This window comes from Dermacentor silvarum, chromosome 5 (genome assembly GCF_013339745.2).
Source record: "Dermacentor silvarum isolate Dsil-2018 chromosome 5, BIME_Dsil_1.4, whole genome shotgun sequence".
Classification (NCBI taxonomy): Eukaryota; Metazoa; Arthropoda; class Arachnida; order Ixodida; family Ixodidae; genus Dermacentor; species Dermacentor silvarum.
The window spans coordinates 151,112,491-151,137,804 of record NC_051158.1 but is presented as its reverse complement, the minus strand read 5'-3'; the positions used below and the strand labels follow the sequence as shown (position 1 = coordinate 151,137,804).

General features: G+C 44.8%; 1 long non-coding RNA gene across 2 annotated transcripts; it reads left to right on the top strand.

Annotated features, from left to right (window-relative positions):
* The first annotated feature begins 13,229 nt into the window (after positions 1-13,229).
* Positions 13,230-23,537, top strand: LOC119454488 (uncharacterized). Of its 2 annotated transcripts, none has more exons than XR_007467372.1 (4): positions 13,230-13,333; positions 16,426-16,630; positions 19,182-19,395; positions 23,414-23,537. It is a non-coding gene; the product is annotated as an uncharacterized LOC119454488 (long non-coding RNA). The 2 variants fall into 2 exon arrangements; XR_007467373.1 differs by having other exon boundaries at positions 13,257-13,329.
* Positions 23,538-25,314: the final 1,777 nt, after the last annotated feature.

Sequence of the window (25,314 nt, the reverse complement as noted above, 5' to 3'; positions counted from 1 at the left end):
GCCTTTCCCGTCGCTGCTTGGGTACGAACTCTCACATAATCTCCTTCCCGGAACTTCGGAGCCTTCGCCGCTCGCCTCTCGTCTGTGTAAGTCTTCATTGACATCTGCTTTGCCTGAACACGGGCACGCAGCCGGCGCATGGCCAATGCAGGCTCTTGGAAGAACTCCTTGGACGGCAAGCCCACAATGTCGAGGCGAGTCCTGGGCTGGCGGCGGTGAAGTAACACAGACGGGGAAACTCCTGTAGTAGAATGCGGCGTTGCTCTGTACACGGCCAGATATTCCACTACAGTCGACTGGACACATCTGCCTTCCAAAACAGAGAGTTGAATGATGATGTATGGTGTTTATTGGCGCAAGGGCCAAGTATGGCCAAAGAGCGCCATGCCAGTGTTTGTGAGTGTGCAGTGGAGCGATGAATTCTGAGATGTAGATGAAGTGTGGCTGTAAAGGGGCCTAAAAATAATCGCTGTAAAATGCGTAAAATATACATGCACTAAAATCATGGCAATGACTAATGAGGTGTACTATGAAATGAAGAATGCACTGAGAAAGAATGACACGATATTTAAGATATTTAAGATGTAGTAGTTGGAAAGAAGCACTACTGCCTAAACAAAGCCCTTGAACCACAAGGGCCTGGAGGCATGTGCTTATACAAAACTACTATCACAGCAGCATCCTCTGGAGGGAGGATGCGCTATGAACTAGTTGGGCTAATAACATGCAGGACCACATCGTTCAAAAAATCTACGACTGCTTTGATATTAAAAATCGGTTCTTCGCCAAGAAACATAATGGGGTGAAGCGGGACATGATATCGGTACGCTTGTGAAAAATATTTCTTTCTTTCTGTTTCGGCTTCCCGGCACTCCACTAGGACATGGAGGACAGTCAGCCTCTCACCACATCTACCACAGGTTGGTGGTTCACTACCAGTAAGCAAAAAATTGTGGGTGCCATATGTATGTCCTATTCTTAGACGACAGAATAGGACATCAGTTCGTCGTGTTTTCGTTACGGGAGACCAGAAACCTAACTGTGGTTTAATGAGGTGAAGCTTATTGTTTGTTTCAACGTCCCACAAGCGTTGCCAGTGGCTTCGCAGTTTGTTTCGCAGGAAAGGCTTCAAATCTGTTGCAGGAACAGCAGTTGTCGGGTTAATAGCCTGAGATGTAACTGATGTGGCCATTTCATCTGCTCGAACATTACCCTCAATGCCTCTATGACCCGGCACCCAGCATATAATCACATGCTGGTTAGATATATACGCTTTACACAGAATGGAATAGAGCTCATTAAGTACAGGGTTTTTGTGTTTACAGAGTGATTGCAATGCTTTCACAACACTTTGCGAGTCCGTAAATATGATAGTCTTTTTGAGTTTTGATTTCGATATAAACTTTACAGCCGATAATATTGCATAGGCCTCAGCCGTAAAGATACTTGTCTCCGGGTGCAGTACACCGGATTCCGAAAACGATGGACCGATGGCTGCATAATAAACCCCGGCATGTGACCTAGAAGCGTCCGTGTAAAACTCTGTACACGAGTACTTGGATTGAAGCTCTAGGAAATGCATTTTAATGTGCGCCTCTGGAGCGTCTTTCGTGACCTCTACGAATGATGTGTCGCACTCTATGATCTGCCACTGCCACGGCGGTAACAATTTAGCAGGAGCCATAGGACGATGTTCAAGCACTGGAACACCCATTTGCTCACTAAGATTCCTTACACGTAAAGAGAACGGTTTCCTCGCTGCAGGTCGGTTATGGAAGAGTGCAGCGGCGGTCATATCGTTTATGGTGGAATAAGAAGGATGTTCGCTGTTTGCTTGTACTGTCAGAAAATATACGAAACTGCTATATGAACGCTGCAGATGGAGTGACCACTGGTTCGACTCGACATAGAGACTCTGGATCGGGCTTGTTCGGAAAGCACCGGTCGCGAGGCGGATACCCAAATGGTGAATGGGGTCTAGTATTTTTAATGCACTTGGCGTTGCGGAGTTATAAACTATAGCTCCGTAATCAAGGCGCGAGCGGACAAGACTGTTGTACAAGTTTAGGAGGCATTTTCGATCACTACCCCATGTTGTGTGCGAGAGAATTTTTAAAAGGTTCATAGTCTTCAGACACTTTGTCTTCAGATATTTAAGATGGGGGATGAAGGTAAGCTTAGAGTCCAGAATTATGCCCAGGAATTTATGTTCACTGCTCATGGATAGTTCCTCTCGATTGATCGTGAGATTTGGTACCGGTGTCACGCCTCTTTTGTTTGAGAAGAGTATGCATGTACTTTTCTGTGCGTTTATCTTGAACCCATTTACATCCGCCCATTTAGACAATTTGTTTAATCCAAGCTGCACTTGTCGTTCACAGATAGCGATGTTACATGATTTGAAACCTATCTGTACATCATCGACGTACACAGAATAAAACATGCTGTGTGGAATGACTGTATGCAGGGAGTTCATTTTTACAATGAAGAGTGTGCAACTAAGTACACCCCCTTGCGGCACGCCAGCCTCCTGGATGAATGTTCTAGATAAAGCATTGCCCACTCTTACGCGAAACGTGCGGTTAGACAAGTAGCTTTCGACTGTATTTAACATATTTCCGCGGACCCCCATCGCAGAAAGATCTCGCAGAATTCCGAAGCGCCATGTCGTGTCGTACGCTTTCTCTAAATCTATAAATACAGAAAGTAAAAACTGTTTATGAATAAATGCATCTCTGATGTTTGCCTCGATGCGAACAAGGTGGTCTACTGTCGACCTACCTTCTCGGAAGCCACACTGGAAGGGGTCTAGCATTTTGTTATTTTCTAGGAAACAGATTAAACGCCGGTTTATCATTTTTTCATACAGCTTGCACAGGCAGCTCGTTAGTGCTATTGGCCTGTAGCTGCTGGCTAAGGACGGGTCTTTGCCTTGTTTAAGTATAGGGATGACTATGGCTTCTTTCCATGAGGACGGGATACACCCAGCCGCCCACATGACATTAAACAGAGATAAGAGTGTTTTCAGTGTTTCAGGGTGTAGGTATCTAACCATTTCATACATGATACGATCGCCACCTGGCGCCGAGTTGTTACAACAAGCGAGAGATCCTTTAAGTTCGGCTAAGCTAAATGGTTGATTGTAAGCCTCACTCGAAGAACCTTTGCGGTTGAGAGGCTGCCGCTCTTCGCGTTCTTTGAACTTCAGGAAAGTGTCTGTATAATGCGATTCACTTGATACATATTGAAAGTGTTCACCTAGACAATCCGCCTGGTCTTCCAGGCTATCACCTTGGCTACTTACTAAGGGTAGAGGATGTGACTCCCGGCCTATTAGTTTATTTACCCTGTTCCAGACTTTTGTTTCGTCGGTGTATGAATTTATACTGGAAATGTACCTTTCCCAACTCTCTCTCTTTGCACGTCGACGCGTTCTTCGGCCCTGTGACTTTGCTTGTTTAAAATTTATCAGGTTTTCACCTGTTGGGGAGTTGCGAAACAATCCCCAGGCTTTGTTTTGCTTTTTACGCGCTTTCTGGCATTCATCATTCCACCAAGGCAGGCGACGCTTATTAGCTAGTCCATTAGTTTGTTGTATGCACCTTTCAGCAGCGTCAATGATAAAACCTGTTATATACGCCACAGCATCGTCTATGTTAAAAGAGGCAATGTCATCACGGCTTAAATACGTTATTTGTCGGAAAAGTTCCCAGTTAGCCGAGTCAACCTTCCATCGGGGAACGTGTGGCGAGCATCTATCGTGTTCTGTTGAGCCTAGCATAATTGGGAAGTGGTCGCTCCCAAAGGGGTTCTTGAGAACAGACCACTCCAGGTATGGCATTAGTGTACTCGATGCTATACTTAAGTCAATGGATGAATATGTGTTATGTGTAATGCTGTAATACGTAGGCTCTTTCTTGTTAAGTAATGATGCGCCTGAAGAAAACAGAAAATTTTCAATCAGGCGACCTCTCGCATCGCAACGTGAGTCTCCCCACAAAGTGTTATGTGCGTTGAAATCTCCGACAACTATGTATGGCTCCGGAAGTTCATTTATGTAGTTTTGGAATTCGGTTTTATGTAGTTGATAATTGGGGGGGATGTATATAGAGCTGACAGTGACCAGCTTGTCAAACAAAACCCCTCGGACAGCAACTGCCTCTAGGGGCGTATGAAGTTTTAGTTCCCGGCAGGCAACACCTCTGTCGACTACAATAGCCACACCACCGGAAGACACGACTGTGTCATCGCGGTCCTTACGAAAAATGGCGTATTGTCGGAGAAAATCTGTTTGCGTGTGTTTGAGGTGTGTTTCTTGGACACACAGCACCTTTGGATTATATTTATGTAGGAGTTCTTTGACGTCATCGAGATTGTGGAGGAGTCCTCGGACATTCCACTGTAATATTTGTGTATCCATGTTGAATGTGGGTTTTGTGCTGTGTGTTAAGAAAGAGGAATTACTTCACAGAGCCCTTTCCGGGCGCCGTGATGCGGTGTTTTTCTTGTTTGGAGCGATCGCGAGACTCTCGCGGCTCCTTAGGCGCAAGTGGCGCCGTCTGGCTGGTTGTTGTGTCCATGGCCTCTTGTGAGGCGCTGGACACGCGCTCTTGCGAGCGGTTGGTTTGACGAGAAGGCCTCGCCTCGAGAGACGAGGCCCTCGAGGCCACCAGCCCGGAGGTCGATGGCCCCTTCTTGCGAGTTGGCGGAGCAGCGCTAGCTGCAGCCGCCGGGGGGGCGGATGGCGTCACTGCCGGCTCACTGTGTGCGGGCCGGACAGCCGCCGGAAGCCGTTGCGACGCTGCCCCCTGACGCGCCACTTCGGCAAATGTGTTCTTTGGCAGGTAGGACACCCGCCTGCGTGCCTCCTTGAACGTTAGATTTTCCTTTACTTTAATAGTTACAATTTCTTTTTCTTTTTTCCAGGATGGGCACGACCGCGAGTATGCGGCGTGCTCCCCATCACAGTTCACACAATGTAGCGAGTTTTCACAAGACTCAGATGAGTGTTCATGAGCACTGCATTTCGCGCATGTTTGCCGGCCTCGGCAGTTCTGAGAACTGTGGCCGAATCGCTGGCATTTAAAGCATCGAAGAGGGTTTGGCACGTATGGCCTGACACGTAATTTTATGTATCCGGCTTCAATGGTCTCGGGTAGAACACTAGAACCAAAAGTAAGAATTATATGTTTTGTCTTTAGCTCCTTACCATCGCGCCTCATCTTGATTCGTTTTACAGTCAAAACATTTTGTTCTTTGAATCCTTCCAAAAGTTCATCTTCGGTGAGCTCCAACAGGTCGTCATCAGAAATAACACCGCGGGTGGTGTTCATGGTGCGGTGCGGGGTCACAGTTACAGGAAAGTCTCCAAACGACACTAGATTCTGTAGTTTATCATGCTGTTTCTTATCACGGAGTTCCAGGAGGAGGTCACCACTGGCCATCCTCGTCGCCTTGTAACCTGGTCCTATAGTCTCTGTCAGAGTCTTTGCAACGATAAAAGGTGAGATCACTCTCACGGTCTTTTCAGTTTTCTCACTGTGTACCACGTGGTAGCGTGGAAAGTTCTCAACTTGTCGGCCAAAAAATTTAAAAACTTCTTCGGTGCGCCCCCTCTTTTGGGGGCGATCAGAAAGCGCAGGAAAAGAACTAGCCATGCAAATATTGATGTTTCGGCAGAAACGCCAGCCACCCACCATGGAGTCCTACTAGGGGACGCTGCAGTGCCTGTAAACATAGGCCCTGCAGACGCCAGCTGTACGTCACCACTATAACCGAATATGAAATAACCTAGGCAGGCTACTCACACAGGGTTAACCCTCGCTGCCAAGAAGATCGGAAGGAATATAGAAGAGAGGAGAAGACAGGAAAGATTGAAAGTGAGAGGGAAAGACGAAGATTGGAGAGGGAGACAGGAAAAGGCAACTACCGATTTCCCCCGGGTGGGTCAGTCCGGGGGTGCCGTCTACGTGAAGCGGAGGCCAAAGAAGTGTGTTGCCTCCACCGGGGGGCCATAGAGGTCCAAAACTCCCGGCATCGGCTCAACCCCCAGGATCCCCTTTTTCCCGGACACGGCTAAGCCACGCACGTTTAAGCGTGGGAGGGTCCGGCCCTCATGTGCTCAGGTCCGTGGTGTCGCAACACACCAAACGCCTGCTGACGCAGACGCCCCTGCGGGGCAGAGAGTTGAATGAAGTCCTTTAGGCTTCTGTTGAATCTTTCCACCAAGCCGTTGGCTTGGGGGTAATATACGGACGAGACACCATGCTTGATTCCCCTCTCCTTTAGGAAATTTTCAAATACCTGGGATTTAAACTGGGGTCCATTGTCAGAAATTATTTCCTCTGGGTAGCCTTCGCGGCTGAAAACATTAGTTAAAAAGTCGATGACAACTTCAGACGTCACTGTATTTGCGAAGTAAACTTCTGGCCACTTAGAATGGTAGTCTATTAGAGTTATTACAAACCTCGGACTTGCCTGCTGCAAGTTGAGGGGGCCTACAATATCAATGGCGAGCTTCTGCCATGGCAGCTCTGGGAACGCAACAGGCTGCAGGGGTGCATTAGTCGGTTTTGCCGACTTGTCAGCTGCTTGGCAAGTGTGGCAACTTCTGACTGCGTGTTCCACCTCCGTATCCATTCGTGGCCGCCAGAATTTCTCTCGAAGTCTTTGCTTTGTTCGTGTGATGCCTCGATGCGTGTCATGCGCGAACACCACCAACTCGGATGTCAAAGTTTCAGGCACAACAATTCTGTCCCCTCTGAACACTATGTTGTCTATCACTGAGAGTTCCTCCTTCACCTCATGGTAGGGCTTTACCTCTGGGCCTAAAATCTTTTTGGCAGGCCATCCAGAAGCAATGTATTTAATCACAGTCTGTAAGGTTTCACTCTCAGCTGTAGCTGCTTGAAGCTGCCCTTTGGTGATACAAGACAGTACCACGGACACCACCTCTTCGTCCAACTCTGGCTCAGCTGCAGAGGTCACCGCTAGCCTGGACAAGGCATCAGCCACTACGTTATCACTTCCTTTTTGGTACACAACGTCAAAGTTATAATACAAAAGTCTGGCAGACCATCTTGCAATTCGTAGTGGCCTTCTACCAGCACCTCCCGACGACAGCAATGTCACCAGCGCTTGATGATCAGTTCGGAGAAGGAATCGCCGGCCCCACAAGTAGACGTGCCAGTGTTCACACGCGAAGAGACACGCGAGGGCCTCTTTTTCCCCCGCAGAATACTTGCGTTCGGCAGACGTCAATGACCGGGATGCAAAAGCTACCGTTCGCAGCTCTTTCCCTTCTTGCTGCTGCAGTACAGCGCCCAGTCCTGTGTCGGAGGCATCCGTAGTCACAACCACCGGCAGTTCTGGATCGAACATGTGGATCACGCTGCATGACGATAACGCTGCTTTGACTGCATCAAAGCTGTGCTGTGCGGCTTCGTCCCATACGAACGCTTGCTGTTTGCGCAATAGTTTCCTGAGCGGTTCTACAACGTCCGCATAGTGTGGCACGAAACGGGCGTAATATCCTGCGAGTCCCAAAAACGATCGTAACGCTGGTGCATCTTTTGGCACTGCTGCCTGGGTGACTGCTTCAACTTTTGAGTGCATGGGTGCGATGCCCTCACTACTCACTACATGACCCAAAAAGGATATTTGGTCCACATCAAAAACACATTTTTCATTCAGTGTGAGACCTGCATTGGAGATCCGTTTCAGAACTTCTCGCAAGTTCTCATCGTGTTCACTGGCAGTCTTTCCCCATACTACCACATCATCTATGTAACACAGTACCCCTTGGCACCCTTTCAGTATGGATGACATCAACTTCTGGAAAGCTGCAGGTGCAGATGCAAGGCCAAAGCATACTCTTCTAAATCTGAAAAGGCCTTCGTGAGTCACAAATGTTGTTAGTTCACGACTTTCACGTGTCAGTTCCAGCTGATGGTACGCAGCTTTCAAATCCAGTTTTGAAAATCTAGTTGCACCTACCAGGTGGTGCAGCAGTTCTTCCGTGTGGGGGAGAGGGAACCCATCCACTATGATGGCCTTGTTCACTTCTCGAAGGTCAACGCAGAGGCGTATCGTCCCATTGGGTTTCTGCACAACAACGATCGCCGATACCCATTCGGCCGCATCAACTCGTTCTATGATGCCCGACAGTTCCAGTTGGCGCAATTCGGCAGACACACGTTCACGGAGAGCAAGCGGTAACCGTCGTAGCTTGGCAGCTACAGGCTTCACCGAGGGACGAACTTTGACTTCGTGCACAAAACCCTTGACCTGGCCAAGTTTACCAGAGAACAGGTGCGAAAATTCACCACGCAGGTGGGCTGGCAGCAACGATGAAGGCTGTGAATCTGTTTGTAGACACGACAGCGTATCCCCTTCAATGCAAAGTTGGAGATTCTGTATGGCATCCAGTCCCAAAAGCGATGTACCACGTTCCACGACGTGAAAAAGAACACAGGTTTGAACCTGCTTGTAGGCTACGTTCGCCAGAAAGCATCCCTTGACTGCAATCCGTTGCTTTGAGTAGTCGATCAGCCTCACTTTAGCATCCGTAAGTGAACAGCCAGAGAAATGTTCTTGAAAGCTTGCTTCGTTAAGCAGAGAGACAGACGACCCCGTGTCAATGAGGAGGCTCAGAGTAGTATTGTTAACATTGACATCGATGTAAATTCCTTTCCCTCGCATACCTTCAGTGCTGAGGTTGAGAACAGAGATAGCATTCGTCGCTTCAGGCGTGTTCTTGCTTTCGGTGTTGCCCTGAGACTCACCTGGGCGTCTTGAACGGCACACAGACGCAAAATGTCCAACTTTGTTGCAGTTTCGGCATTTCACCTTCTTAGCACGGCATTCTCTTGCATTCGCTCGATGTTCGGTTGACCCGCAACGGTAGCACGCCGAAAATCCACTTGCACTCCTACGTTCAGGCTTGTCAACTATTCTTTGCACCACTGAATCAGCTGACAGTTCCTTAAGTTCATGTCGAGTCTGTTCGATGTGCTTGCCAAGCTCCACAGCGCGGCTCAGCGTAAGGCTTGTTCCCTCAAAAAGCAGACGCTCACGTATTTGTTGCGATGTCGACCCCTCCAGTAGCTGGTCTCGTACGGCTTTCTCCATTTGATCACCGAAATCACAGCTTGCGGCTAGCTCGCGCAGTGCAGCGGCATAAGCTTCGAAGGGCTCACCCGGCAGCTGACGACGCTGTCGAAAGCGGTGTCGCTCCATCAACTCGTTTACGCTTGTTGCGAAATGCTTGTCAAGCAGTGAAATTGCCTCGTCGAAAACATCCGAGTCGCGCTCAGTCTTCATATGTACGTTGATGAGCTCCGACGCAGTAAGTGGCGCCAAACTGTAATATATTCGCTGCCCCTCCAAGCCTAGTGCATTCAGTAGGATAGCTTTTCTGCGTCGCTGCGTGAGGTCCTCGCCGCCGATAGCCTCCAAGTAGTTGAGAAACGCAAGCTTCCATTGTCTCCACGGTACTGATGCAGGACCCGGCGTAGCAAGAAACGGAGGAGGCGGCGGGTTGCAGTTGAATAAGGCAGCCATGGCTTACCGGCGTAGAGTGAGGCGCAGGCGTGAAAAGAGTAGCGGGCGACACGGCAGCGCTGCGAAGCCTAACTTGCCGGAGTGGCGTCGCGAACGACGGAGACTGCTGGAGTGGGCGACGCAACTCGAGCTCGCATCCTTGAGCTTGATGAAGCTTCTGGGCGATGAGTGCAGGCGTGCATCGATCTTGAAGAACTCGCGGTTTTACCTCGTCGCCATTTTATGTTGTATCTCGCACCAATGCAAGATGGCGCGAAGAAAAAGACACCGGGCGAAGGCAAGCCCGAAACTACTGTCGTAACGGCGAAACAACAAAGAGAGCTTTTATTTCCGGTCAGGGCCTTATATACCCTACGCCCGTCACGCACAAGGTTGACTACACTAGTACTATCGTGGAGAGGTTGCCAACCCGCAAACTGAACACAGCTGAACACAGGCAAACACAACAATTCTGAAAAATTTGAGCAAGAAGAGTGCAGCGGTGAGCGCACAATCCTTTTTCGAACCGGCGCTGCGAAATATTCCGGACCCTACAAGAAAGGCTGGCGGCTCGCTTGCTCGTTGAAAGAGGATTTTAAGTCTCACTGTAAGCGTTTACTTTACAGACGAAAGGTTCGAGCAAAACTTACGCAAAATGAATGAGAACTGGCGTTAGAAAACGCCAAAATAAATAAAAATTTAGTACCGAAAGCCTACAGTTCGGACTGAACCTGGATACCAAAATAGCCCCTCCACCCCTCCAATACTGATTGCATAGTGTACAATCAATATTGCATGGTGCACCGATAGACTAAGATATCACGTTGCTTTTACATTGAGCGTTAGAGCATTATTCTGAGCTGTTCCTGACACCATCCACAAATTTTTTGAAACCGAAACTGAAACCTGCTCAGGCACCGCGGCCGTAGCGTCGCCACTATCGCTGTTTACAGACATGGCGTCGTGTTATGCTGCGTGCGTATCTCTGTGGTGATGCAGTCGTCGTTTAGTGACTTTTTCTTTTACTATCTCGTGATGTCGCTTTTATATTGCGCTCATTAATGAAGGAGGAACTTCTGGGCCGGATATGATGCGTCATACGGGAGGAACTAATTCAACAGCAACCTACTGCAACACAACCTCAGTGATCCCTTTGTTTGATTTGCGGACGGACGTGATTCGTAGTGTTGGAGGATACCGTCTTCAAATGCTTCCGCACAACAGTGAAAAGCAGGGCCGAAGTTCCTTCTGGACAACGCGCTCTGTGGCGAGGAGAAATGCTTTGAAGTCCGGGCACATCGGGAAGTCGGCACATTGCCCCAAGACCAACGGACGCCCGGCAATCGGCAGCGCGGCACATTGCCACAAGACGGACGGACGCGTGTTTTTCGTGCCAAAGGTAGGTAGCCGTGCATGCTATCCTTTTTACGTTGCGCGTTATCATTGCTCTATGCATTGTTTCCCTGGAAATCGAACAGCGTGGTACCGAATGCGGTTGCAGTGGCGTTGAATCTGCTTGCGCACTACGTTTGCAGAGATTAGTCGCTACTAATACGCGCTGGTAGTGAGATAAGACGTGCGCACTACCACTCGTAAAATTTTCCCAGTATTAGACTCAAAGATATTCCGCCGGCAAGATGATCACCGTGCATTTTAAATTTGCGGTTTGCATTAAACGCTGTATTGACTCGTAACGAAGCCGAAACGTCGGTATGAATACGTCCGAGCTACAGCGCTAAAAAATATCTGCAGCCACCGCGGTGTTCTGCGAACCAAGAGTCGATACCGTAAGACAAATTACGTTGCATTTAGAAGTGTTTGTTTTGCGGCGCATTTTGTTTGTACGGAGCCGTGATGAGTGTGCACGGTTGCACTTTAATTATCGGCGTTTAAGGAATCGATTTAAACGATTATATGTGTAGCGTGACACGGAAGTTGATAGCTGATGCATATTGAGAACTTCGTATTACAGTATCCTCGGCGGATTTGCGCAGTTACAGAAAATGCTTCTCTGTAATTACGTTTTTCCAGATTTCATTTTGCACTGAAAAGGGCTGTTAAACCGAGGTAGTTCGTACAGGACTGCAAGAAAACTGTGCCTGAAATACACAGCTGTGTTCTCGTTCTATTTGCGTAGTAGTTTTCCGTTCATTTTACAAGTGTGGGACAAATGCAATGGCAAATTGTTGGCTTGCGAGCCTGAGTGGTGGTTTGCAGTGGTTATCGGCGGAACACTGTAGAACAGTTGCCATTTCTTTCTTAATAAATGTATGCACTGATTTGTACAAGCTTTATTTTTTTTATTAGAGAGACTGTTTGAATGTGGAAATTTCGATTCTGTGCAACAGGTCCAAAGGCATTTCATAACACTGTCAATATGGAAGAGCCAATAATGTTCCAATTGCATATTTTATATCAAGCTGTTTGTAAAATATGGCACATGTTGGCTTCGAATGGGCAATAAGCTTCCTGCACTGTATGTGTGCCCATGCCTTGAAGGTACACCTGAGCTTGAGATAATTAGTTGCCATTTGGTGCACTACATAGATTGAGGAAGACGTCTGCTTCTTTCTTTATGTGGCGATGGGTTCATCAAGAAACCATTTACAGGCATTTCGCTTGTTCTTAGAGTGAAATAATGACTGCATATCACTGTCAGGAATTATAAAGCACCTGCTCTACTTCCTCTGATAGTGGTGTCGTAAATTTGAATTTTCACCTGCATGGAGCAAGAAAGTGGGCAAAGTTGTGTGATCTAGAACTTGTCGTGCATTATATATGTGGTTAGGCATTATGTATGTGGTCAAGCATGCTTAGAATTAAACCGCCACCTGACGTGGTTGCTTAGTGGCTATAGTGTTGGGCTGCTAAGCAGGAGGCCGCAGGATCAAATCCCGGCTACGGCGGCCGCATTTCGGTGGGGGGAAAATGTAAAAAACACCCGTGCACTTAAATTTAGGTGCCCGTTAAAAGAACCTCAGGTGGTCCAAATTATTCCTGAGTCCCTCACTTAGGCGTGCCTGATAATCACATGGTGGTTTTGACATTTAAAACCCCCATAATTGTTTTTTGAATTATAAACTGCTTTGAATCCAAGGCAGGTCAGCTGGAATTGCCTTGGCATAACACATCACTACTGCCACACTCAGAGCAAGCATGCTGTAGCTGGTACTACTTTGTCGGATGTAAACAGACCTGTGGAAAGCATAAATACTGAAAAAAAAACTGCAAACTTCCGAAAAGTTCCAGAAATTCAACATGCATAATACCCAAGGTGGCTTAGCAGATTTTTTGAACTGTCACTGTGAATAGAACATCACATGGAAAGAAATTTATTGTACACTTATTACACTTCAGGTAACACCTCAATAACTTCAGAAGCACATTTCCTACCTGAGATCTCAGACTGTGGAGTAGCTACTTTAATGTGTCAGTAGGTGCACCTCATTAGTGGGATCAGTTGGGGTCCTTTCAGTCTTTATTTGCTCATAATAAACTTATCAGCTGATTGATAGATAATGCGCAAGTGCTAAAATAGTCCTTGTGTCTGTCACAGTGTCATCTCTTATTCAATGCAACAGTTTTTTATGTGAAACTATGCTTTTGTATGTAATAACCTCTAAATTGACTAGCATCTGTTGTGTCACTCGACATAGTTTTAGAGCCTGTCCTGTAATTTCTGTACTTTCAGAAAACCTGTTTTTTTTTCAGCCTCTTCCTCTGCAGATGACGTTGGTCATTAATATCGGTGAGCAGCACTGACCTATGCCTGAGTGAAGAGACATATAAGTAGGTAAGTCTAGGCTTTGTTGTTAAATCATTTTGTCATTATCGTAGCTCTAAAATAGATTTATGGAATTTCAGTGTGACATCTCGCGTGGTCGGGCTGAATGAATTGCAACTGTGATGCGTAAACAAGGGAAGTAAGGCATGTTGTTGGGCTAGTCAGTTCATAGATTCAGCAAAAAATGTTTAAACTGCGCAAAGAAGACACAACGTGAACAGGAACGTCTGTGAGCTTCAATGTTTCTGTTCACGTCTTGTCGTCGCGCAGTTTAAAAATTTTCTTGAAACAGGGGAACAGGCACAAGTACTGATTTGGAATGAAAAACTTACTGAATGTACACAATATATCTACGATTAGAATTCAAATGCAACCAATTCTGAAACTACTTGAAAGTGGTTCATTTCCAGGTTTAGCTGCACTTGTAACAGCAGTCTAATTTAGACTCCAAAACATGCACTTGAGACTACTGCATGCTTAGAAACCATCTACAGTGTGATTACATGTTGCACATCCATGTAATTCTTCGTAACAAATATTCCTGTTTGCATTTCAATTTATGCTATAACTGAGTAAATTCAAGAAATAGTGTGCATATGCTTTTGTCAGTAACTTCCATCTGTTATGTGTGCCTCAATGTCCTGTACAGTAGATATTATGTATGCTTTTCCAAGAGTCAATGAAATTGCTACTTATTGCAAAGCTAGAAGTAGGTGTGGCTCACACTGTTTTTCGCTGTTGTTGCTTTGAGTGTTACATATGGCTGTACATTATCCCGTGGCATTGTCAGTCTCTTAACTATTCGGTGGCATCTCAAATAAATGCTAGACTATTGATAGGTGTAGTATAAATGAAGGTTTCACTGGCAGGCACACAGAAAGTTGATGCTTTCTGAGGCATAAAATGTCTGTGCACCTACACCTGCAATCTTTCATTGTTATTTTTGCATGAGAAGTGGAACACACGAAGAAGATATTCCTCTTATTGTGTTCAACTTGGTGCCATGGTACCATGAATTTATACTAGCCAGTCCAAATATTATTTGTTTTTGTTAATCTAATCTTTGACACATGCCAAAGAACTAAATTGTGGTTTTTCGCATTACAACTTTTTTTAGAACAAACACTGACCGCTTATGATAATGTCAAAAGCAATGAGGAAAACCAACCGTATCGTCTGGCATGCTCACACAAGGCACTACAGATACAATTGTTTAACCTGAAATAACATCTTTCTTATAGGCAAAGTTATGCCGTCCTGGCACACATCTTTTGCTGTTGCTATACATTGTTACAATTAATTTGTTTCGCTTTGGGGATTTTTCAGGAACCTGGTGCTATTAAATAGTGGACGACAAGCGCATTTATTAAAGGGCAGCTAAATGGCTACCATACCCATTTTTACATTGTTTTTGGGCTGTCTCGCTCTGTCATTAACATTCCCTAGTTTCGCTAGCCATTTAGCAGCTCTTGTAATAAATGCACATGCACTCATCTGTTTAGTAGCGCCAGGTTTCTGAAAAATGCAAAAACCAAAAAAGAAGTTTAGAGGTGCACTGGATAGCAAAAGTCATAGACAAGTGTGTCAGTGTGGTTTCAATAAGCTGATCAAAACGAAGCGATGGTATATATCGATAAAAACTTGTAACTGTAGTGCCATCTGTCCACATATGAAGGAATTCATTTTTTTTATTTGCCAATGTACTAAAGTGTTTACCAATGCACGGATCACCAATCCTAAAACTCCACTCATCTGTAATCTGTAGAGTCAACTCGACCCATTTCAACATCGAATAAGAGCACATTCAGAATGGGGATGGCAGCTACATTGAAGCAATGAAGGCACAAAAAGCACTATCTGGTGTCCGTCTTTTTTTTTTTTACTGTGCTCACATAATGTAGCACCTTTGGCGTATATAGCTTCTACAGCTTAATGGAATAGAATATATAACACATGCACTGCAATCGACTACATTTTTGGTGCAAAAGAAAGTCATGCTAGCAACTAATGAATGCAACCTTTAGGTTGCAGGCGACAAACCTTCACGAGGTTGGCTACCCAAGTTAGTTCCTGGTGCTCGTTGCAGAAGGCCTGCTCAAACAGTCACTGCAGAGGCAGATGTGTGCTGAATGGCAAGGGTTGCCACCATTAACAAGATAAAGGATGCTGCAGGACCGTATATCACAGCCTTTCACACAACTTAAAAAGCACAGCAAGCAGACATCAACTTTGTCTATTCTGCACCAAACTTGGTAGCATTTACCAGGAATGCCACAAGTGTAAAATGTAAAAAAAACGGTAAAGTGTTGTGAAATGCAAAGCATACATTATATATCACATTGGATTATTCTGTGGAAGAAGCTACATAGGCTAAACAGGCAGATGTGCGAATGAGGCTGCGTGAGCACAGTAACAAAGTGAAGATAACGGCACCAAATGGTTTGTTGTTCCTTCAATTCTTAAAATGTGGCTGCTGTTCCTGTTTTGAAAGTACCGTATTCTAGGTAGAAATGGGTGTGAGTTGACTCAACAGAATGAGTGGATTGTCAGGGCTGGTCACGTATGTATTAGCAAATATTTTGTGTTGTCAAAAAAATCGGAATTCCTGCATATGAGCTGAGATTACCGTGCAAGCGTCAGCATTTTTTTTGCAATTGTTTGCTGTTGTACTAATGATTACACTTATACATGTATTCTCTGACGCACAAGCCGAGGTACAAGATGGGGTACCGGGAAATAAAAGTTATTGAATGTTAGCAATATGTCTGGATGTGTTCATACGCTTTATGTTGACCTCGCCTGTATACACTATACTAGCATTTCAAGTGCTTCCATGTCCGAAGCTATTCAGCTATACAAGAGAATGTGTATGTTGGCTATTGAGCTATACAAGAGAATGTGTATGTTGGGTGAATAATTCTGCAGTTACAGTTATATCTTGAGAATGTATTAGTTTGAACTGTGAAACTTGTCATCAGCACAAAAAAGGGCTTGGGGGTTTTTCAGAAATCGAAGGACCTAACCTACAAAATATTTTTATACAAATGTGATTTAGTGTTATGAGTATTGGTCAAAGAAATAACACTTCATATCTATTGCAGGTGCAGATTGGTGTAGGCTTTGTGCTGCCTTATAACAGTGGCAGTATATTTAAAGTGTACATCAGATGCCAAGTGTGCAATAGATGTGGGCCTGTGGACACCAGCAGAAGCTGGGGAAAGACGCGTGACTGGGCAGGCCTGCCGCACAGTTTGGATTCAACCAGAAAGCTTGCGGCAACACCGGAGAAAGTGGCTGCTGTGAAGAGTAAGTGAACAGTTACCTGAATTTTACCTGAGTTACCTGAATGATTTACATTCACTACTGTATATCAGAAAGTTATCTGGATGAGTAGCGTTGACACAGCAAAAAGAAATGCCAAACAATGATTGATGCTAGTGCCTACTGTTTATTGTCTTAAAGACAAGTGAGATTTTTAGCACCTTATGTTCCTTGAAAAGTGTAATGCAGACTTGACATGTTCGATCATAGTTTACCATGCTGCAGCATTCATCCTAATGCTCTTGAAAAAATGTTTCTGACTAAAATTAATTTGGTTCTGACACAGCTTTGCAAATTGTATGGTCTGAAAAGAAGCTATTTAAACCATTGTCTTTCCAATGTGGTGACGGTGGTGATCTATTTGTTATAATCTGCAACATTCAGAGCCATGCGATTTCTAAGCACACCTGTCTTATTGAAATTTGTGACATGTGTCCTATCAGTACTTTTGGCTTACTTGCAGCGATTTCATTTTATTTGAGAATAGAAATGAAGAAAGAATTACTACACAAGGAAAGCACCTTGCACATTAGTTGCATGTCAGTTATAAAATGGATATCTGTATTTGTCGTGATAAGCCTGCGATAAATTATGCCTGTTGTCGACGCCAAAAAAAAAAGCAAGGCACTGAGGCATCATACAAAGTTTCAGCACTCACCTCCAGCTTGGATTAGAGCAGATGACTACACAGTGTGACTGTAACTAGCCTTTTCATTTCTGTGCAATTTTAATTTCTTTGTAAATCTAACTGCCAGTAACTCTTTTTTTAGCACCCACAAACAGTCTCCCACAATTTCCATTTGCTGCAAGAATATGTTTATTAGAAATAAACGAGCATAACAGATTGCTTTGTTTTATTTTGAGACACTTCCTTAGGCTACTTTACATTGAAGATGTATTTCAGGTCAGCTTATCAAAAAAACAATATGGTGTTTGAACAGTGATACACAAAGACATTGATTGGAAATGATGCATTGTGGACAGCACAGAAAATCAAGGACTAAGGAAACAACACAAAATTGTTGCTGTCTAAACTGAAGGTTTATTTAGAAAGCCTTGGTGAATATGACGGCCTTGATATAAATGAAGAAAATTTCTTAAAGGGCCCCTAAACATAACATCTGACAGTTGATATTTCAAAGAAATGTGCGCATGATGTAGAGAATGCCATGACCATACTCTGGTGAATGCGGCAGTGCTATGTGGTGTTGGAATGCCACAAATCAAAAAGAAAAACTCATGTACTGCTCCCCTGGCCTTTCTGGCACTGCCTCCGTGCATCACAATGTCAACAGGGTGCTCCAGGTGACCTCGGCGTTAGGAGCAAAAGCTGTCGACCAGTCAATCATCGAGGAAGGACAGAACTGACATGACGAGAGCCAATTTTGTGTTCTGAGAATGCCGGAGGGGGTCGCCCATTGTGCAACACTGAAGTGTTTGTGAAGGTTCTATTAAGCTATCTTAATGGGGAGAGTGATTAGGGGCAGACAATGGAGGAACCTTACTTCTGCCGTGCAATGCAATTTATAGCTTTAGCTGCACTTTGTAGTGTAGTATGAGGGCACGAGTAACGAGTGTAGCGAAGGAGTGAGAAACAGTGATGGCTTATCAGCGGTTTATCAAATGCCTTTACTTGTGCTATTACTGGAGCGCTATGTCAAAAAATTCTTGCAGCTTACGTTCATGTGCACTACAGTTCTCGCTTATAACAATCGCAGATATAACGAATTATTGGTTTAAAATGACCGCATTTTATTGCATTTATTATTTTCTGACCATGCCTGTTCAAACTGCGTCCACATATAATGAACATACTCAATAGCACCGTACTGTTAAAACAAACATGTCAAATCCGATCGCAGTAAAAGGAGGGTGCACACCAAGTTCTGAAGTTTGCAATTGCGACGGGACTTGGCGCATCCTCTGCACCAGTTTAGTCATGACGATGATTTAACTGTGAAGATGAGTGAGTGCTGCACGTGGATTTCAGAAATTACAAGGAAATTCACTCTTTTTCAACCGTGCAAGGGTAATCATGCTTTCAAGGCATTTCTCCAGTGTTCTTCAGAACGAGGCCGTGCAGTGTATAATGGTATTGGCCTTTGGAAACTGGCGCACATGGCTCCCTCAGGTCACGTGTGCTCTGTTCTCAGTGTGACACTGCTTACAATCTCGGAGGCCACGATGGCACTCGTTTTTGCACTGTTCTCTGCGTGGTACTGCGCCTATTTGAACCAATTTTTTTGCTTTCTCCATCAATTTCCTTAATGCAAGGTTAAACTGTATAAAATATGACTGCTTGCTGCCCACAAGGTGGGGAAATTTTATTAGTTTAATATCCTTTACAGAAAGGTTAATTTCATGGTAAGAGTGGGTTTAACCCAATTTTTATAACGCTTGTTCAAGGTGCAGAAATGGGAAATTATGGGATTTTATCAGAAATCAAAGGACCTAACCTATACAATATTGTTTTATGCAAGTGTGTTTTAGGGTTACGATTACTGGTCAAAAACAATATACTTTCTATCTGTTGCAGGTGCAGATTGGTGTGGGATTTGTGATGCCACTCAACAAGTGGCATTACATACTAAAGTGTACCTCCGAAGCCAAGTGCGCATTAGGTCTGGCACAGCACCTGTGGACACCAACACAAGCTGGGGAAAGAAGCCCGACTGGGCCGGCCAGCCGGACTATCTCTGATGCATCTGGGAAGCTTCTGGCGACACCAGAGAAAGTGGCTGCTGTGAAGAGTAAGTGAACATTCACCTCATATAAGAAACTTGACTGTATATCTGAAAGTTATCAGGATAAGTTAACGTTGATGTACACACAATGGAAAGAAATGCCAAAGCAAGAATGATGCGAGTGCCTATACATGTGTCTTTTTCTTAAGCCGTATATATGCACTGTCAAAGCAGCATAGGATAATATCGAGATATTGGTTTCTTGCGAAAACTGTCTGCAGTTTCCCCTATAATCGGTTTCAATGACAAGCAATCAAGGAAGTCAGCTGGCAACATGTGCCTTATTTGAGCATAAAGATGAGGAAAGAATTACTACACAAAGAAAACACCTCGCACATTATTGACATGTACGCTGACATGGATAGTTGAGCTTGACCTGTGTGCAGCTTCCTATAAATTTTCATGCCTGTCATCAGTGCCCTAAAAAAAATCAAGGTGCTAGGCATCATGCATAGTTCTAGAACTCGTGGCCAGCCTGGATTAGAACGGATGACAACATAGTGTGGCTGTAACGCCTAGTTTTTCTGTGCAGTTTCAATTGCTTTATGAATGAAGTGTCAGTAACTCTTGTACTGCCATCAACAGTCTGCTGCAAATACCGTTTGTTGCTAAAAAGGTTTTTAGGAACAAACGAGCATAAGAGATTGCTCTGTATATTAAGATGCTTCCTTAGGCTTTTTTACATTGAAGATGTAGGCTAGCTTAGCAAGGAAGCTATATGGGGTTTCAAAAGAACACTAAAACATTGGTTGCCATCATTGCAGCTAAATAAAGCATGGAAACCAGCCATGACTACGGCTTGTACATTCAAAAAATTTTATGCCTACTTGGCTAATGCTAAAGTTACGACCGGCTTCCTCGCCCACTGCATGAAATACAGGGGCCGTATTCTGAAACGTTCGCCTAGGCGAAATCGGCATGCGCGCTGATTGGCTGTTTGAGCAAATTAAATGACGTCGGGCTCAACCACCCAATCAGCTCATCCAATTTTGCTAAAACAGCCAATCGGCGCACGCCTGAAAGCGAAAAAAGAAATTTCGCCTAGGCGAACGTTTCAGAATACGGCCCCAGACTGCGAGCAACATGCTAACGGTAGCAGATGACAGAACTAGCACCTTGCAGGTCTCCTGCATTCGTTGGAGACATCTTAGGTTAGCAGTGCGACGATCTACATGGAAGCGAGAGAAGGGATAGGAAAGAGTGCTGACTTACAACAATTTTATTGCGCACATAACCAAGGTTTAAATACCACACTAAGGCACAAAAGAAAAAACAGGAAGGTAGCACGTATTCAGGACTCGGCTTCCAACATACGATATGCAAATCATGTGGTTAAATATTGCACTTTTTTATTGCACAGTGACAATGAAGGGGCACTGACACAGCGCTCCCCAGATTTGTGAATTTCGAGCGCATCAATAATTTCTCTAGGATGTTTGTTTTTGTTGCGACTGATAATTTATGCGCTATCAAATAAGGGTTTGCAACGGTGTTCTCTGCAATGAATACCAAGATGACCAGAAACAGAGTTGAAAACGTGATTATTATGTCCTTTAATCGTTCATTGAGACAGCGTCCCGTCTGACTAATGTATTCGCGGTCGCAGGAAAGAGGAATGTTGTAAACAACACCTACAGTGCACGTGACAAAGCGGTTATTATGGTTGGTTCTGCAGCAATTTTTTTTTCTTTCTTAAGGATTACAGTTGACCTGCCTGCATAAGCGTGACAGCTTATGTGGTGCCAAAAACACAACATCGTCACCAGCATGCCGACCAACTTTCTTGATATTATGAGACGTGTGGATGTAAGGGATGACGCTGACTTTCTTCCTGGACGTGGCAGAATCTGAGTTGCTAGCTTTTTATTGCTTTTGCAAGCTTCCGGTTACTGACGTCAGCAGACTGCCCGGGTCGCCTGATTGCTCGTCTCCGGGCCTGTCTCCCGAAACTGGTTTTCATTAAGTGGTGACAGGACTTTGAAAAGGAATTGGTGAAGCATAGGCTAACGATTCCTTGCTGAGCTTTGAATGGGCTGAGTTAAAAGGTAAAAGAGCTTTGCAAGCTCTGGGTTCATACATCCAGCACAGCTGGTTGTTCCTAAAAATGAGTCGGGTCTAAAAACCTAATCGAGTCGGCAACTGGCAGCTCATGGGTTAACACAAATGTATGAAGACATTCTTTAAACAGCGATAAAGCATCACAGCAGCTAGTTTCGACAGTGTCGGCGTCAGTATCTAAAAGAACCAAGAAATCATCTACAAACCTAAAAACTTTTTCCACGAAAGACGCAAGGAGTTCGGAAAGTGCACAGCCGTGAGTGGCTAGCAAGATGTCACTCAGCATGGGCGCTATGCATGAACCGATGCAAACCCCGCCCCTTTGTAGATACGTCTTCCCGCCGTGCGCTTTCCAAACGCCTTCTGTCTTTCATGGCATGTTTTTAGGTTTGTAGATAATTTTTTAGTTCATTTAGATACTCACGCCGACACTGTCGAAACTAGCTGCCGTGATGCTTTATCGCTGTTTAAAGAGTGTCTTCATCCATTTGTCTTAACCCATGAGCTGCCAGTTGCCGACTCGATTAGGTTTTTAGACCTCAGACTCATTTTTAGGAACAACCAGCTGTGCTGGATGCATGAACCCAGAGCTTGCAAAGCTCTTTTACCTTTTAATTCAGCCCATTCAATGCTCATCAAGCAAGAAATCGTTTGCCTATGCTTCACCAATTCCTTTTCAAAGTCCTGTCACCACTTAATGAAAACCAGTTTCGGGAGACAGGCCCGGAGACGACCAATCGGGCGACCCGGGCAGTCTGCTGCGTCAGTAGCCGGAAGCTTGCAAAAGCAAGGAAACGCTAGCAACCCAGATTCTGCCACTTCCAGGAATAGAGTCACCGTCATCCCTTACATCCACACGTTGTCCCATACTCTCAAGAAGCTGGTCGGCGTGCTGGTGTCGATGTTGTGTTTTCGGCACCACATAAGCTGTCATGTTTATGCAGGCAGGTCAACTATAATCCTAAAGAAAGAAAAAGTTGCTGCAGAACCAACCATAATAACCGCTTTGTCACGTGCGCTGTACGTGTTGTTTACAACATTCCTCTTTCCTGCGGCCACGAATACATTAGTCAGATGGGACGCTGTCTCAATGAACAATTAAAGGAGCATAATAATCATGTTTTCAACTCCGTTTCTGGTCATCTGGATATTCATTGCAGAGACCACCGTTGCAAACCCTTATTTGATAGCGCACAAATTATCAGTCGCAAAAAAAACAAACATACCAGAGAAATTATTGAAGCGCTCGAAATTCACAAATCTGGCGAGCGCTGTGTCAGTGCCCCTTCATTGTCACTGTGCAATAAAAAAGTGCAATATTTAACCACATGATTTGCATATTGTATGTTGGAAGCCGAGTCCTGAATACGTGCTACCTTTCTGTTTTTTCTTTTGTGCCTTAGCGTGGTATTTAAACCTTCATTACGTTCACAATAAAATTGTAAGTCAGCGCTCTTTCCTATCCCTTCTCTCGCTTCCATGTAGATCGTCGTGCTGCTAACCAAAGATGAAACTTTACCAACATGCCCGTTAAGCCACCCTTGCATTAGAGACAGTCTAGCCAAGTTGTGGCTCTCGAAATCTGAGAGAAATTTGGGTGGTTGAAGAGCAGACAAATTATGCGAAATCGGAAGCAATAAATCCGCCTGACGGTGCTTCGAATGCAGCTGCCGTTTGACTAAACTTTGCAGTAAAGCCAAACTCCTGATGAGAAGAGGCGTAGCTTTGGCAAACACCTACTAAAATCCCATGCGACTCAGCAAAATAGTGTGATGCATGTGCATACATTCTCACTGAAAATAAATCTGCTCTGCCATGTGCGCTGGGTAGCATATTTGTGTGTAATATATGCTGCATTGTGTTATTTGAAACTTGTTGAATCTTTTGCAGCAGATTTCCTACATTCACTTATTACTACAAATGGTTTCAATAACAATTTATTTCTATATTTATTGCACTCTTTTAGACTGCCTGGAGAAGTACATCGGGGAACATCCGATGGGGCCACCAGCACCACCTCCAGAGCACCACCTTGCTTCTGTAACGAAGCACCTTTGGAGCTTCTTCACAGAAGCGGGCGCGAGGGCAAGCGCTGGAAGACGTGAATCGCCTTAACCTATTGCATTTTTTCAATAAAGTGTGAAGATATAGAACATATTATGGTGCTATACATTGATTCCTTATGGCATGAAAATGTAGCGGCATACTTGGCCACATGTAGATACAGACTGCACACTTTGCAAGACTCAAGAACGCATGAAGATAGCCCATCATGAGCTTCCTAAGTGCAATGGCTGCTCCTTCGATTCATAACACAACTTGCATTTGACCTGATGTGCCCACTGTTATACCCAGCATTCCACCCATCGCCCAGCATTCCACACATCGCCCGGCATTCCACCCGTCGCCCGGCATTCCACCTATCGCCCGGCATTCCACCTATCGCCCGGCATTCCACCCATCACCCGGCATTCCACCCATCACCCGGCATTCCACCCATCACCCGGCATTCCACCCATCACCCGGCATTCTTCCCATCACCCGGCATTCTTCCCATCACCCGGCATTCTACCCATCACCCAGCATTCCACCCACTGCCCAGCATGCCCATTACCATAATCCACCGTGATGATCGATGATGGATTCCATCATGCCCAGCATCGGGCAAATTTTCAATAGGGTGTATCGACCAAGATTATTCGGCCATTCAAATAGAAGGAAAAATGCTTGACACAAAGCTGACGCCGCAACTAAAAATGGAACACTTAAAATGGTGACACAGAAAACTCAAGAATAATAAATATCTTTCTGCAACATCCTTTCAAATAATAGTGCGTTGCTTTATGTGGCTACCGAATCACTTGCTGGCTTTATTTAGCAATGACGTGAACGCCCGGTAGGTGCGTTTTCCCCGTACATTTTTAGAGGAACTGATTTTACCTCTCGTAAGAGTCACTGTATCGACCAAGATCATTCGGCCATTTGAATAGAAGGGAAAATGCTTGACACAAAGCTGACGCCGCAACTAAAAATGGAACACTTAAAATGGTGACACAGAAAACTCAAGAATAATAATAATTGTTCTGGAACATCCTTTAAAATAAGTGTGCGTTGCTTTATGTGGCTACCGAATCACTTGCTGGCTTTATTTAGCAATGACGTCAACGCCCGGTAGGTGCGTTTTCCCCGTGCATCGTTAGAGGAACTGATCTTACCTCTCGTAAGAGTCACTGTATCGACCAAGATTATTCGGCCATTCAAATAGAAGGAAAAATGCTTGACACAAAGCTGACGCCGCAACTAAAAAAATGGAAGACATACAATCGTGAGACAGAAAACAAAAAATAAAAAATATCGTTCTGCAACATCCTTTCAAATAATAGTGCGTTGCTTTATGTGGCTACCGAATCACTTGCTGGCTTTATTTAGCAATGACGTGAACGCCCGGTAGGTGCGTTTTCCCCGTACATTTTTAGAGGAACTGATTTTACCTCTCGTAAGAGTCACTGTATCGACCAAGATCATTCGGCCATTTGAATAGAAGGGAAAATGCTTGACACAAAGCTGACGCCGCAACTAAAAATGGAACACTTAAAATGGTGACACAGAAAACTCAAGAATAATAAATATTGTTCTGGAACATCCTTTAAAATAAGTGTGCGTTGATTTATGTGGCTGTCGAATCACTTGTTGGCTTTATTTAGCAATGACGTCGACGCCCGGTAGGTGGGTTTTCCCCGTACATTTTTAGAGGAACTGATTTTACCTCTCGTAAGAGTCACTGTATCGACCAAGATCATTCGGCCATTTGAATAGAAGGGAAAATGCTTGACACAAAGCTGACGCCGCAACTAAAAATGGAACACT